Raw genomic sequence first — 15796 nt, 5'->3', positions numbered from 1 at the left:
AAAACGTCATATTGTTCAGTCGACATCTTAACCAATCAGCTGTTAGATCAGGTGAGAGCCAGGCGGTGCAGTCGGTGGAGAGCAACTGCAGCACCTGGCTCTAGAAACTGCGGCCGCCTCGCTCTCGCGGTTTTATCACCGTCCACATTTGTAATACGTCAGAGCAAGTCGGGATGAAATCGGACACAAAACTAACCGGCATGCATTGTGCGCCGATTGCCGGTGATCGAATCTGCACAGGCCTTAAGTGACTTGACTTTTTTTCCTTTAAATTATTAATTATTTGGTTGGCTGGTAAAATGTCTGCCTGGCTGGTAAGTGAAAAAGTTAGTTTGGGACCCTGTCTATGAGATTACATATGAAACCCATCAAAAACCCTGCTTTTTATAATATGATTGACATCCTATGTTATACCCATGTAAAACCCATAAGTATCCCATGTAAACTCACAGTTTCCTGTAAAACTCATGTAAAATCTTGTTTACAGAAATACACTTGTATGTACCTCCAAGTGGGTGTCCAAGCAGAATGGACGGGGCCAGCAATGTAGTACAAGAGGCAAAAAGTCTTAACCAAGTGCATTTCCTCAGCATCACCTAGGACTCAAACTTAAAACCTTTGACACCAAGCTGTGAACTTGTTGAGCAGTCTGTTGGAGGTTGTTGAAATAAGGAGGCATGCTCTTCGGTCACATGAATTAAAAAATGGTATTACCTGTTTTGCTATGGTTTTCAGATTGAACAACACGTTCCCTTGAAATGATGTGAAACAGGGCTTTGAGGTATGTTTTTTCTGATTTGTTGGGTGTGTCAGAGGTGTCTTCCAATCAGTGGCAACATGTATATAAACCAAATTCTGGTAGCCAAAATCTTTACCTGCTGTACAAACATTTTTTTTCTTTCACACTTGCTTTGGCAATGGAAATTTGCATTTTCCATGCCAATAAAGCCCCTTTAAGTCGAACTGAACTCTGACATATTAAAAGGCAGTGTGCCTGTGAAACACAACGGGGTGTCCAACACACCTCCATTATGTTTTGTCGGGGCTGAACGCAGCCCAATTTTACAAAGTCTTAAGTTGTATAAATAAATAAATAAGCTCTCTGAATTTATATTTTGTGTGGTGAAAATGATGGACAGGTGTTCTTTATAGAAGGAAACAACATAAAATACAAATATATCTTACAACACATGATACATTTCATTAAAATGGGTATTTATGTGTCATCTGTATTTGAAGTTGATATATGATTGATTTTTAATCTAAAATGAAGCAGGGTTGATAGTCCAAAATTTGGCTAAGGCACAAAGGAAATATAGCAAAAACCACACAAAAGGTCACTTTGTATATAATAAAAATAATTAGTGATCTTCCAATTAATTGTTGTATGTTCCATTTGGTGTGACAAAAACAGAGGAGGGCTGAGGGTTTGAGGGACACAAAAACTCTGATACCCGAAGAATCACCTAATGGCCAATTTATATCTTGTTACTGCTTCACTTGTTTGTATGCATTTCATGAAATTTTATCAAAATATGTTGAAATATTGGTCATAGATCTGAGATCTAAGCTATATTTTAGGGTTAAATACACTCACACCTATCATTTATTTTCAGTTAACCTTTTAAATCACCACACAGGATCTCCTGTAGATTGAAGTCCCATCATTTCCTTAGCCTCAACTACAAATCCCAGAGATCCTTGCCTAGGCCTAATCTGGTCATATGACCAGGCAGCAGGAGCAGGTGGCTCATGGTCACATGATGTTGTTAGCCGAAGCTGAGGAGCAGCAGCATCTGAGCTGAATCACAGCCCACATCACTCCCTACACTGCAAGGTAAAGCTGGAGGAATCCCTCCTTTATTCCCTGTGTTTTTCTGCCTTTAGTGATGGATGCAGCAGCCTCACACTGAGACAGAGGAGGAAGAAGAGAAGGAGGAGAGGGAGGATAGAGGGAGGAGATGGGAGGCAGGGATGAGGGGGATGGGAGGCCATCAGGGATGCCTCTCCGTTGCTCTCTTTAAACAAGGAAGCACAGATGTTTGTGGAGTGTAAATCTATCTGCTGTAAATATGTTGGGCCTGAGGTTGTGCGTGAGGAGTGTGTGTCTTTGGAATGATGCCATATTGTTGGAGATATGCAGAAATCTGATGGAGAGAAGGGATGGATATATGAGTGTGGTACAACCAGTTCTTCTTTTAACATAAAAGCTATCTGTTGTTCTTCTGGCAGGGAGCCAAATATGGATGGCTGATTCATGTTCTCTGTTGCCCTCTTATTCTCCTCTCCATTCCACTCAAGTCTCAGGAAAATGGGTTTAAGGCCTGTCATTAAAACTGCCATTGGTTGGCAATATATTATCCCAGAGGTAATTGCAATAAAAAATATTATTCTGATTACAAGACCATTATATGCCAATGATATATTGAAAATATAATAGCATGATAACACAAGTACACCCTTTCAAAGAGCAATGAACTTTTAATTTTGATTAAAATTATGGCAGTGGAATTGGAAAAAACAAAATATTCTCACTCCCAGCTCGTCACATATTGCCACCTGTTCAACGGACTTTTGACAGCTACATATTACACTTCTAATGTCAGTAAAACACTTTGTATTTACATTTTTTCCTCCTGAAACAAAAGCATGTGGTTAAGTTTAGGCAACCAAAGCCCATGGTTAGGTTTAGGCAACAAGCACATGTGATTAGGGTTAGGCAACAAAAGTACGTAGTTAGGTTCAGGGAACCAAAGCCTACGGTTAGGTTTAGGCAACAATTGCACGTGGTTAGGTTAGGGTAATAGAAGCATGTGGTAAGGTTCAGACAACGAAAGCACGCATTTAGGTTTAGGCAACAAACGCAGGTGTATCATATCGCAGCGAAAGAATGGCTTTTCTCCTCCGCTAACCTCAATGTCTTCACTTCACCTAGTTCAGTGTTGCTGTTTCAGTGTGTATATGTGTGACACAGAAAGCAGATGAAAGGACAGAAGCAGCAATACTAGAAATTACAGCTGTTTACTTGGTTTAGGGTGCTGTAGAAAATAAAAAACAAAAATGCTTAGTCTTAAAATGGTCAGGAAAACCCTGCTCTGCTGTATATTGGTGACATTCTTACATAAACATCATGCGTGTAAACAAAACGGCAATATTATACGATATATGGACATAGCCTCAATAATTTAAGCTGACCCCGATAAGTCAGTAATGTAATTTTCCTTGACAAGTCTAATTGACCCTTTGCTAAGTCCCGCCCCTGGATGCGGACTGGCCAATCATAACGTTCGCTCAGACCAGGGTCCGACAACAACACACCCGTGCTCAATTGCCTCTTTAATTTTCAGGCTGGTTTTGTGGATTTGGAGCTAAATGTTGTGCCTGGGGCACGTCATGTATTAATGATACTCGTTACCTGGAGAGGTTAGAAAAAAATATACGTTTCTTCCCTGTTCCAAAACCAAAATCAAACCCTGAAAAGTGTAGGGTTAGCTAGCTAGCTACTGAAGATATAGTCTACTGAATGTATACTAATGCCTACTGTTGTACAGGAACCAGTGAAGGGAAGCAGGGAAACTGTGCTGATATTGAACCAGCTGTGTGTCATCACATTGTGCACAGATGAACGTTGTTTGACTTCCCCTGGAGATCCCTGCCCGTGTGGAGGCGGAGGTCCAGGTGCTGGCAGCGGCACGGTGGCAAAGCCAAACACCATTCATCTGCACACACTGCGATGCCACACAGCTGGTTCAATATCAGCAAAGTGTCCCTTTATATTCATTGTCTTGTGTGGCGATCAGCAGTGATGTGGTGGTTCACTTTTACACTGTGATCTGTAGCCTATAGTTCGGCTTTAGCTTCTAACTGTCTTTGTCTTTTTAACCTGTTGTTGCTGCTGAGTCAGTTTGATATATCCTTCAAACACAGACTGTAGACCCCTCTGTCTGCTTCTCTCTGGAATCACTGTTTCAGTTTTCCAAAAATATTATAATATTTCTTCTGGGAGTGCAGTTAGTTACAGTGTGGGCTCCATGCTTACTCCGACAGCTTGTCAGACCGTCACAAAGGGGCGGGGCTTAGCAAAGGGTCAATTGGGTTTATGTTTTTTAAAAGCAGTAATTTTCTAATGTAAAGGAGCAATAAGACATACAAGAAAAACAATCAGGATTTGACATAAATGATGCCCAAGGCCAGTAAAAGTTGATTAAAGTCTGAGATGTTGGCATGTTTCAGAAGAATTCATCATTTTTAAGATACTTGAGCGATGAAATCCAACATGATTCACTAAAAAACACCTTAGGAACAGGATGCATGCTTAGCCCCCGGCTTACTGATACTAGAAAGAAATATCAGCGAAAGAAACTCACAACACTGTGAAAAACTTTCTACAGTCATGGAAGCAACAATATTCCTGGGTGGAAAATAGGTTGGTATGTTTTGTACAGTTTTGTATGTTGACATTACATACATAACCCTAACAACTCAAGGAAAACAACCAAATCTAAGGGGGACTTTACTGTTGTACACATTATGTATGATAAATAACTAAAATTATCGAAAATAATTACTTCCATTTTTACATTTATACACTTAACATTTATACACAGAGCATCCTTTAGCTACTCTATGTGACACACACTTGAAACACATTGTAACACATGGTTAATGTTGTAAAACGGTCATGGTTAGGTTTAGGCAAAAAGGCACGTTTTACATTGTAAAAAAGATGATTTTTTTTTGTTGTTAAAATAAGTACATTTATTACATAAAAGAGGGAAGGCAGTGTAAGACGACCATACGTAAATTGTGTGAAGTTTCTTTCAAACAACACTGACTTTTGGTTTCACATGGGACATAAATTGTAGTCTCTTTGATCACAGTCTACGCAAATATCCTTGCTCTTTATACTCAAGTGGCAACCTCCGGTGCTTAGAAATTAAGTCAACACAGAAGTGCAAAAATCTGCAGTTCTGTGAATGGCCGCTTGAGGCCAGCTCCAGAAGCCAGTAAATCCCCATAGACCCCCATGTTAAATGCCCAATTTTACAGCAGAAATAAACATGTCAGCTTCTCAGTCAGATCCACTACTCGCTCCTCCACAGGACCAGCCTTTCACCCAAATATGGTCACTTCTGGCTCCAAAAGAACCCAAGATGGCAACGGTCGAAATGGCAAACCTGATGCTTCATAATGGGAGTTTACAAACCAATAGGTGACATCACAGTAGCTATGCCCAGTATTTTTATAGTCTATACTCATTGGTGAAGTATTATTGTGGATGGGTGTACATTGGACTTAGTTGAGAACCTGGTATGTCTCATAGAGAATGCATTTGACTCTCTGGAAATAAGAACTGGCTGAAATATACAAGGGACTGGTAAAACTCTGATCTAATGGCCAAATGGACCAGTGGGGTAAAATGTTGTGTGGACACTGACTGATACAGCAGCAAACCAGTATTTGCTATGTAAAGATATAGTGGGGTAATGGTGTGCCGAGCAGAGGATGACGTCACACTTGTTTTGGTAGTTGGGTTGGTCGTGCATGCATGTGAGTCCCTCCCTTCATGTCCCACTGGCTAGCTAATTGCTGCTGCTCTGCACTGCGCTCATACAGCAGTTACTGCTGTTAATGCTGTTCCAACTGGCAGTGGCCAGATGGTGTCATCGCAGAAGCATAACGCCCACCCTCCAGTTCCCCTCCGGGTTAACACTGTTGGCTCTGTCAGCACTGTTGCTGTTGTCAGCACTGTTGCTGATGTTAGCCCCATTAGTGCGGCTTGGCTCAGCCACCTCCATGTTTGCTTACGACATCAGAGGTGAGAGCCATGTGCAGGCCCAGACTCTGGATGTCAACGCAGGGAGGGTTTGTATATGCAGCTTAGTTGGGTATGTAATTGACAAGCTAAAAATTAAAATATAACCATAAAATCATGTTAAAACATATTGAGTTCGAAAGATTTCAATTTTTGAAGGAGACCAATATTTTCACTGTCATTACCTGAGTTATACAGTAAGTGACATCCTGTTTTCTTTGCAAATCTAGCACCACTTTTCTCAGCACAAATGCTATACCCATTTATAATTAAGTGACTGGCTGACCACTGCTCAGTGAAGCATGAAGAGTGACGCAGAGCTGGTAGTCTGAGCTAACCAACCATGAGAAGCTACTGACAGACTCTTTGAGTCTGTGCTGTAGAGACGAGGGGTCTGGTGAAACTTTGACAGTCAATAGAAGCACATTTATGGCCCTTCGAGTGAGTCACTGTGTGGGTACCTGTGTTGTTGCTGCTGCTCTACACTGGTTCAACTCAAAAGAATTGAAGGTAACATTTTGCATGCATCTTTTTAAGTGGTTCCAACTCTGGCCTTATTGTGTAAATCCTGAGTCTTTGATCATCTCACAAACTCATGAATAGTTTCGTACATCGTACATCAACGTGATTTGATCTGTCTTGAAAAACTTATTATGTTGAACCAACTTAATATTTATCCAGAAGTTGGGTTAGTATTTAGAGGTCAAACTATTTTATTTAAGATATTCTAACTTATTTATTTCAATTCCATCCCACTCAAAAATGTCAAATATGCTTCTAATTTTGACCAACTTCTTCAAATAAGGGTCAGCTGATTAAAACACTTTAATGTAACAAACATATTTTTTTATGCTTTAAAACTTTTTTATTTTAGGCATTTTAGAGTGTATGTGAGGCTTTCCTTTGTGTGTCAGAGGGGAAATGTCGGTACATACTGTAGGCCTGCTGCTTATTGTAGTTAATTTTACTGTTCATCAGCCTTAAATATCTTTCAAAGATCTGGATACAGCAGAGTTATTGGTGGGCCAATGCTTTCTGGGTACTGCCACTGCAGAGGATTAAATTTTATTCATATTCGTTTTTACGTTAGTTGCAAAGTGCTTCATAAAATACAATACCACCCATGAAATATAAGAAAAACAAAAACTGAAAAGAACATCATACACATAAAATACTATAAAACAGTTTTTGAATTTTTGAAAAATAATATTTAATAACAAAATAAGAAAAATAAGGAATCATCTGTTTTGATATTGAGGTTGAGTGTGTTTCACAGCATTGGGGCTAAAATAGTAAAAGCATGATCCCCCGCTGTTTTAAGCCTGGAGACTGTAGTTACACATGTATCATAATACAAGATTATTTTAATAGGAATTAGGCTCACTTCCTTGATTGCTGTAGGGACATACTACGAAATAGAATTACCAGAATACAGCAAAAAGCAGGAGGACAAAACAAACAACAACACAGGAAATGGAATAAATTAGTGTGTTCTGAATATAAACTAAGATCTAAACAAAAGACCCTGTAGTGTGTGTACGCGAATGATTGTGTGTTGCAAATAGGACTCACCTTATCAAAAGGTGCATTTACATATTACATAACTTATAAAAGTTAGTAAGGCATATGAGTGTTTGCTTGAGTTTATTAATATAATCTGAACTCGCTCCATATTTTTTGGCATGCTTGAAATGAATTCTTACTCTGTGGTGTGTTAGCCAGAGTATATGTAACAGGATGTTGAATGGTGGGTGTTCTCTGCATGACTCATTGCTCATCTATCTGATCTGGACAACAGATTGCTCTCTTACCACTCTCACTTTTCTTTCATCTTCCTGCTTGTTATTCAAGTTGCTATGTTGATTATCCGCTGTTTGTCATGATTATTCAGTGATGAGTCAGTATACCACAGTATTATACCAGACCAACCATGATTTCTCAAGAGTGGGCCTCATATGGGGTCACCACATATGCAGAGTGGGTCATGGGGGAATTTACAAAACTGACACTGTGTTGACACTGTGGAGGTTTTTTGTTTGACAGTATTTTTTATGATGTTTAAAAGGAGCCATTTAAAAATCAGTAACACAGGTATTATAATGTGCAGAGAAAATATATCACAGCTTAACCTTAGAGGTTTCCTCATGCTCTAGAAATCATTCCGTACTCAGGGTCAAGAAGATTTAGGAGTTATAATGGGGTCAGGGCAAGTGGCCCACCGGGACTGAACAATAAAGCCAATGCAGAAGTGCCAAAAACTGTGGTTCCTTGAATGACCCCTTGAGGCTGGCTCTAAGAGCATGTCAGTTTTCATACTGTACCCACCTATTTAAATGTTATTAAGGCTTAAAGTTGCGCATAACTAACGGCGTGGTGAGTGCTGTCTGTTGATAAGTCTCTACCATCTCGACAATGCTGGTTAGGTAACTAAGGATAGACCGATACATCGGCCGGCCAATATATCGGGCCCATATTTGAGTTTTTTTACTTGTATCGGCATCGGCCGATACGCGCGTGGGTTCGCGGATTTATTTTTCCCTGGCACTTTTTTTCATTTGAAAGTATGTGGTTAAGTTGAACAAAGCTGTTGAATCCTACTGTGTACAGTAGTTGTTGTTTTATTTATACTTCAGCTTAAATATTTGTTTATTTTATAAAGACATTACTGGAAGATTTAAGAGCACTGAACTCTTTTTTTTAATTTGAATGTATAATAACAATAATAATAATAATAATAATAATATTCTACCAAATTAATTAATCAAATTATGACCCGACTGTATGGGTCCTGTCAACACTAGGGAGCACTGGAGCATCTTACAGTTCATGCTCTTGGTTTTACAGCCACAACTTTACTATTTTGGCTTAGTGTCAAGGCTCGCATCAACTTTGATCCTGGCAGCAGCTGTCTTCAGTTGCCTACATCATTGAAAATATGTCAATGTTGTGTTCATAGCTACCATTACAAAAGCCTATTAAACTCAACGTATAAAGGTACAATAGAGTCACAGACCAAAACTTAAAATAAACACAAAGAAGCAATGTAAAGAGCTGTAATTATGATTACATTTTCTCTATTTGCATCTTGGAAAGAACCAGCCAGAAAACTACAGCCAGTAAAGCCTGTATCATACTGAAAAAAGCCATTTATGGACACAATTTCAACTACAAACTTGGAAATGCCCCTTGCTTGGCTTACAGTTTGTATTGCTTTGCTCAAACCATGGAATAAACCTTAAACCTCAGCAGTAGACAGTAGCAGTAGCTTATACTGTGGTTTGTCAACCTTCTATGACCCTTGAGCCCCTTTTTACGGTCACCAATTCCTCCTGACCACAGCAATTACAGAGCATTTCTTGTTGTCACATCATTTTGAGTCCAGAACATTTGAGGTAAACTGAGGTGACAGTTTATACGGTTGGTCTGGTTCAAAGTGTGTAGTATTGAAATCTCCGCAGACACTCGGCTGTGTCAGCATGACATGAGCCCCACAGCCTCCATCACGTTTGTGAATAATGTTTACGTATGGCTCCCATTCAGAACTGCCATCTGCTGTGGTGTTTGTACAAATACATGATCATCCTTTGGCAGAGCATCACAGTCACACTGTGGCGATAATTTGCTTTTGCTTGGTATTGTGTGATTATTCCAGCAGTCATAACACTAAGAACTACTCTGCTATCCACCAGCCATCATAGAGGTAACAGTAAACATTCTCCCACCGCCAGTGTATACATCCCTACAGTATGTACTTTCCTCCCGGACCACACTCAATAAACATGTCACATTGCTCTGACCTGTAATTGTCATTCACCCAAGTTTGTGAGAATGTCTGAAGCACTGTATGTGAGAAGAGAAAAAGAGTCAATCTGACTTCTCTCCTTTTTCTGAATTCTGAATAGTTTGTTTAACACTTTTCGGTCAAAACTAATTAAATAACTGAAGCTATTTTATGCACTGGGAACTATAATGAAAATTGAGTTTGCTCAGTTCCCATGGGGATAACTTAGTCATTATCACATCATCGAAGTCTGAGTGTCTTAAGTAGAGGCGTCTTCATGACAACCATGCAAAGCTAAGTGATGTACTGCTGTGGAGGGGTCAGTTTACATGTACGTAGCTCATTGAGATATGACGTGCAAGGTAGGTACCCTGGTTGTGTTGGTTGTTGACGTGTCAACTTCAGCCTGTTACATGCACTGTCTGATTTTCACAGGAAATGTACAGTTTGCATACAGTCTCTTTCTAAATAAATGCTCTATATCAGTACAACACTGTGAATTGACATTTCTTTCTGTCAACAGCAAACGCACGTGGTTACGTTTAGCCAACACACACACGTTTGGGTTTAGGACAAAAAACAGGGTTTGGCTTAACATTCATACAGGAGGCAAACACTGGCCTCCCACGTAGGGTTGGGTCGGTTCTCGGTAATACCAATTCGGTCTGGTACTCCGTCTTGGACCGGGTTTTATTTTTTGAGACCGACCGGACTGCATACTCGGGCAGAACCTACGCGGAGCGCACGCCGCGGAGGTCCGCCCGGTAAAAGTGGACGTCGGCAAGCCCTGTGCACGCAAAGCACGACCGCACGGACTTCACTCCATGCACCAGTGTCACACAAAAGACTGTTTGGCATGTATTTTTCACATTGCGGGGATTTTTCACGGACATTTTTACATGTAGTCCGCTCCGCTTATAGTACGCCCGATTCTGTGAGCACCTGTGTCTGCCTCTTCACCGAGCGCACAGCAAGCAGGAGAGAGAGGGGGGTGGGGGTGGGGCGGGGACTGAGCTAGGAGGTGCGAGTGCGCATGCACCTCTTCTGTAGCCTGGAGTTTGTTTAATAGTGACGGGGAGTCGATAATGGCGGACAATTTAGTCTCGACGAAATCAAGGAATGCGCCACTATGGCAACACTTTGGCTTTGAGCCAGACGAAGTAGGCAACCCTTGTTTGCACTGATTGAGTAAGCTGCAAAATTTATTTGTAAGGAATAAAAGAAACAACGTATTACTGTCACTCTGTTGTCCTAAGGTCATTTTTTATTTTAAATGAGTCAATTGCGCCCCCAAGTGGTGAAAATCCGATATTACCGACTTGATGCGTTTTTTTTTTTTTTACAAAAACCGGACCATTTTTTTTTTTTTCTCATACCGACCCAACCCTACTCCCACGTGAAAGTCAGTGGTTACTGGACCCATCCACCTCCCCTCCTGCCCACCCTACTCGGACTTTTGCCCCCTTAACCTACATTGTTGAAGCTGACGGGCGTCGTTACAGAACAATGGCGACAGGTCACATATGATGCTGGCGTAAAAGGACTGCCCAAGCTCCGGTATTTGATGACTTCGGAGTAAGACTGAGTTGGACAAACATAGGAGCTGGTGGTCATCTGTTGCCTCAATCAGTTTATTTATTATTTTTATATTATTTTTATTATTATTTTGTGGCTTTGGCATTTAAAGTGTTAGTTCATTTTCATCAGAGTCATTATAACACTAACTACTTGATCAAGGCAGCAGTAGACCAGCAGCTCCCATGTTCTAAAATTACTGTTCTTGTCAACGGAGTCTGGTGGCTTGATGAGAACACAGATGGGGAACTATAGCCAGTATAGCCTGTTGTCTTCAGCAAGATTAAGTGGTGAACAGAGTTGGGTAGACAAAGTAACGCATTAGATGGATCTCAGTGAAGGGCAAGTGATCCACAACTTTAATTTTGGAGACAAAAAATGTAGGCTTAGCGCCCTGTGGTCCATTGGAAATGCAGAATACTCAAAAGTACTTTAAAAGTACTTGAGTTACTTTTCTCAGGGAGTAACGTTGGAAGTACTTGAGTTACTTTACTCGGAGTAACGCAGTAAAGTAATTTGATTACTTTTAAAGTAACCCTTACCCAACTCTGGTGAATATATTCTCAATACAGTGCCCTCTTAAACTAATATTAATTTTTTTTAGGTGGCCAAAATACATTTTGCTGCTGCCCCCCTTCCACAGCAGTATATTGCTTCGCTTCCATGTTGGTTCTCCTGCCTGCTTTTCCAAACTGGTGGCCTGCCAATCGACATCTAACTATAGGTAAAACACTGACTATGGATAAGTACTCCATACAACCCCCCTTCAAAAGATCTGAACTATCTCTTAAAATTGGGGGTCTTGGTCTCAGAATCTTAAGGCTTGTCTAGACAGGATGCCTTTCAGCCATGTGTTTTAGTCATCTCTCTCATGTGCATGTGATGGACAATTGACAGATATTCTACTATTGTAATTGAGACAGCTGTCATCACAGACTGCATAACAGCTGGCATTCCACGCATGTAATACCTTTAGCTGCAACTTGAAACAAATGTTCCCATTTTATTTTCCACACTTTAGTGATTGTGTGTTGGGCTCTGAGCACTGCCAAAACGCAGGTGACCTACACTCAATACTGTGCCTGAACGCATCCTGTGTGACATAGATGGAGCACGAAAGCTGCTGCTGCTCTCACCATGCAGCCTGTGTAGACAATTGTGCTATTCACAAGGGAGTGTGAGATTGAATGCGAGATGGGCAGGTGGATTGGTGCCACATTACCAATAGTGCAGGCAGTGTGCCACACTGTGATGGTGGAGAGGAAGCTGAGAATGAAGGTGAAGCTATTCAGTTGACCAGTCAATACATTACAACCATCAACAATGGTGATGAGCTGTGGCCACTGAGTGAAAGGCTGAGGTTACAAGTGGTCAAAAATGGTTTCTTTCGCCATGAATGGAGCCACTTGAGGAAGTTCAGGTATCTATAAAGGATGTCCAAGGATGCTCACCTGCTGCCACAGACACCTACACCCAAATAAGCTGTGTAAAACTGATATGAAAAAGCACATCATTTTACCCTTCTGTTATGTTGTGGGTCAGTTTCAGTGTTGGGGAGTAACTAGTTATGTGCGTTATTTAATTAAATTACAAAATACATGTAACTGTTGCTTATCTGCTACAGATACTGAGAAATATATGTAATTAAATTAGTTACTAATCAAATGTTGGTGATTACAGAGGGGTTACATCTGTTCTTTTCAGTAAAGAGCTTATACGTAGAATTAAACATTCATTTTGTTGCTTTGCATCTTTTTACCATTTAGAAATGCCTCTGTCATATTTCCGGACAACACAGGTCAGTAAAACCGTTGGGACAAATTTGAGTGCACCACCATCGGTGAATGGCCTACAAGGAGCTATCTCTACATGCAGTCAGGCTCCATTCATTTGGCAGTGCACACTCAAATTCTTTTTTAGTTTTTTTTTTCTTCCCTTTATTAAAGGAGAGCTGGAGAGAGAAAGGAAAGGATGAGAGAGAATGGGAATGACATGCAGCAAAGGGCTGCAGGCTGGAATCGAACCTGAGCTGCTGCAAAGGGCTCAGCCTACATGGGACACAAGCTCTACTGGTTAAGCTAGAGGTCATCCCTGAAGCATTGTATTTGATCATTTCTCATGTTTGAGTTTGTACCATCTCTCATCTGCCAATCAAAGCAATGTGCATTGCTCTAATCAGCTGAATCTGCCATGCCTGGGACCAGCTGACCATGCCAAGGCTGGTGGCAATGTCGTCAGACAAGAACACCTTTTAGTGCTGGAAATTTAACATTATTTATCAAATGTATGTTTTATGGACTTTTCAGCTTTATTGCCAAGTATCAGACATTTGTTTGAAAAGTAATCAAAAAGTAATCAAATATAATAAGATACATTACGAAGTAATTAATATTGTTGCATCATTTATTACATTTTTAACAAGGTAACTAGTAATCTGTCAATTGCTAACCGTTAATTTGTGAACTACTGAGAATATTTTTGGCCAGTTATGCATGTCAGTCTATAGGTTAATTTTGCTACTTTTCAATTAGTCTGAGTGGGTGGAAGTTCGCTGCAAAGAACAGCCTGTCATTGGGCGGAACGAGCCACCCGCTGAAGTCCCGCCCTACCACCTCTGGTTGCAGTTTTCAACACGTCCTTTACTAACTTTTGCGGTGTTTGATCTTGCGGGGATGTAGCCATTTTTCTGCCATGGTTCGCGTCCTGTAGGCGATATTTTTGTGGGCGTGTCACACCAAAACCTGTTTCCCCCCAGCAATATTTTTGCTAGAGCACCGTTGCTGTGGCACCGCCAAGAAGGATTGTGATTGGTTGAAAGAAATACAAGCAGGCGTTTTTTTCTCCAATCTTAAAGTGAGAGTCAGCCCAGCCAGACCTTTCTTTTCTTGAGAAAGGTCTGGTGAGCGAGACTACTTTTCAGTTAACTGCACTGCGCACCACCTCTGGGTCTGGCGTAAGCTGTAGGTAGTGGCACCGTTTAGCCGGCAATTACTGCTGGTATTGCCAATCAGACCCAACTTTGCTGCATTAACATGGTGGCCATCCTCCAGTCTCCTCCCAGGTCGCTCTGGTGAGTAAGCCACTCAATTTAGCATTGTTAACTTACACTTTTTAGCACTGTTAGCAGTGTCTGCATGGCTGGCGCTAACACAGTTAACAATGCTGAAGGGGTTTTGCTGTTCAAAATTTGGCTTACTCACCAGGGCCACCTGGGGGAGACGAGAGACTGGCCACCATGTCTCTGAAGCAACGCCCTCCTGCCACTGGGATGGCATTGCCAGCAGTAATGGCCAAATGAGCTAGCTTCCACCTGGCCCAGGTGGAGTGCAGTGCAGAGTGGCCTAGACTGGCTAACTAGTGGAGACCAGAGGGTGCGCTGCATGTACTATGTTTCAGTATGTTAACATGCTCTTTCAAACATAGTGCTAAAGTTTACTGAGTCAATGAGGCACAGGGGTAAAATGGAAGGGCTCTTGTATTTCATGTCATTTAACGTTTCATTTTTCCTTAAAAATTAACCAGTTAAATTAACTGACTCTGTACTGGATTTGTAAACAACAACTTGATCCAGATGCTTGTTTCACAAATACGTATCAATAAAAATGCGTCTTTGCTGGTATGATAAGCCCGTTCTCATTCCAAAGCCATCAAATACTGCTGCTTTGTCAGTGATTTCAGCTTCAGACACTGACACCAAAAGCCACCTTTTGCAGTGGTACGATATGTCGCAGGGTGGTGTCAGTGTGTAAACATGGTCAGACAAAACCTCTGGAGGTGTTATGAGACAGTGTGATACAGGGACGGCTGGCGTCAGTTCATAACACGTTCAGATGGCACCCGTTTGTGGGGGTGTGATATGCTGGCAGTAATGAAGTAATATACGGAGCGAGAAAGTCCCTATAGGGTTGGCCGGGGGGCTGGTGGATGGGTCCAACAAAACCCAGACTTTCACCCGGGAGGCCAGTGTTTGCTTCCCTTATGACTGTAGAACCAAACCATGATGTTTTTTTCTAAATCTAACCATGTGGAAGGATATCTAACTCGTAATGTATAGACATGAAAGGCGACTGCAAAGTGCCGATATGAGCCGACTGCGGAATGAGAACAGGTTGGTATGATTGTTATTTGTTGTTGTACTTCTGATTTAGCCTGGAAATCCAGACCCAAATCTAGAAAGATTTAGGGTCTGGCTATGAGTAATGCAAATGGCCCAACTCGAGGGGCGGCACAAAGCATGCATTTGAAAATATCACTGCACGCAATTGGATAACACTACGACCAATCAGAACAATACACGGGGTGACGTATCCAGAGCGCTACCAGCGGAGCTAACTGGTAGATTAGACTCTTGCCGTATCCGGTCGGCAAAACAGCAAAAATGTCCTTCTTGCAAAGGAAAGATTCGAGCGCCGTCTTCTGTTCCTCTTTTAGAGAAAAAGCCAAGTCTAACTCGTTCATTGTAGTGGCCAAAGCCGTTTCAAACAGTGTCAGAAATTAGCAAGAATTTATCCAAGAATGCCCCCAAAAGCCATGTTCTGGGGGCCAAAATTGCCCCCAAGTTTTCGAAACAACTATATGTATTTATATTTTTAACAGTATTACAATCTGACATTAGTAGTATAATT

At 41.2% G+C, this 15796-nt stretch overlaps 1 protein-coding gene across 2 annotated transcripts in view; it reads left to right on the top strand.

The window, feature by feature from the left end:
• Positions 1 to 1735: 1735 nt before the first annotated feature.
• The window catches only part of tsnare1 (T-SNARE Domain Containing 1), a 320279-nt gene continuing 306218 nt past the window's right edge, over positions 1736 to 15796 (top strand). The window contains exon 1 of one of the 2 annotated variants that reach the window (XM_033639648.2): positions 1736 to 1837. The gene's annotated coding sequence lies outside the window, so the exon portion shown is untranslated. The remainder of the gene's footprint in view (positions 1838 to 15796) is intronic. The other variant, XM_033639647.2, reaches the window with a different exon arrangement.

Source organism: Epinephelus lanceolatus, chromosome 10, assembly GCF_041903045.1.
Source record: "Epinephelus lanceolatus isolate andai-2023 chromosome 10, ASM4190304v1, whole genome shotgun sequence".
In the NCBI taxonomy this organism is placed as follows: domain Eukaryota; kingdom Metazoa; phylum Chordata; class Actinopteri; order Perciformes; family Serranidae; genus Epinephelus; species Epinephelus lanceolatus.
Note: the sequence above shows the minus strand (reverse complement) of the source record. Positions and strands in the feature narration are given on the sequence as shown.